Here is a 990-nt window from a genome sequence, read left to right as displayed (position 1 = left end):
CGTTGCGTCAGTACCAGCGATCACAGAGACTCGCTAAGGTTTGTCCAAGAAGTCGCTAGATTTGTTGCTAGTCGCTTTTTTGGAAAAAAAAAAGTCGCCAAGGGGTCTGAAAAATCGCTAAATCTAGCGACAAAGTCGCTAAATTGGCAACACTGCTGCGGATTAGATGATGCATACTCTACAGCAGCCTCGGGCTCGAGCTCGCAGGCGACACAAGCTGTAGATATAAACTATGGGTTAAGGGGCGAGTTTACTGATATAAAATCCCCGTTGCTCTACTCCCTCCCTGGATCAAGTGTTTCTCAAGTTTATTAAACAACATGAGAGGCACTGAAGTCGTGCACTATGGTTTTTGGCACTTCGAGCTACCAAGCATTAATTACTATTTCTTTCAGCTCCGCTGCTGCATTGAGCTGAAACAAATAAGTGGAAGAGCTCACTGTGTTTCATTGTATTTGTTATAGCAAGCTATAACAGTGAGCAGGCGGTTTTTCCCCTCTCTTTCTATACAATGTGTTATCATTTGTTACCCTGGCCTGGACCACAAAACCAGTCATAAGTAGCAAGGGTATATTTGCAGCAATAGCCAGCAATACATTGTATGGGTCAAAATCATCCATTTTTATTTTATGCAAAAAAATCATTAGGATATTAAGTAAAAAGATCATGTATGGGATCAGATTCCCGCCAAATGTATTGCAGTCATGGATAAAAAAAAAATAAGTGTGAAACCAAAATTTAAAAACGCAAGTAAAATTATATTGCACAAAATTTAAAAATGAAAGCAAAGTTTTCAGAATAGCAAACAATGGTCACGGATCAAAAAATAATATGTAAATCAAAAATGTAATAAATCATTAAAAAAAATAATAAGCATGAATCAAAACTTTAAACACATTTAAAATCATATTGCACAAAACTGAAATATTAATGCAAAATTATCCGAATTGCACACAAAATCATGTTTTCCTTGGTTATATTTCTCTGTTT

Source organism: Sinocyclocheilus rhinocerous, unplaced genomic scaffold (genome assembly GCF_001515625.1).
Source record: "Sinocyclocheilus rhinocerous isolate Xijiao unplaced genomic scaffold, SAMN03320098_v1.1 scaffold315, whole genome shotgun sequence".
NCBI classification, from domain to species: Eukaryota; Metazoa; Chordata; class Actinopteri; order Cypriniformes; family Cyprinidae; genus Sinocyclocheilus; species Sinocyclocheilus rhinocerous.
This window is presented reverse-complemented; position numbering follows the sequence as displayed.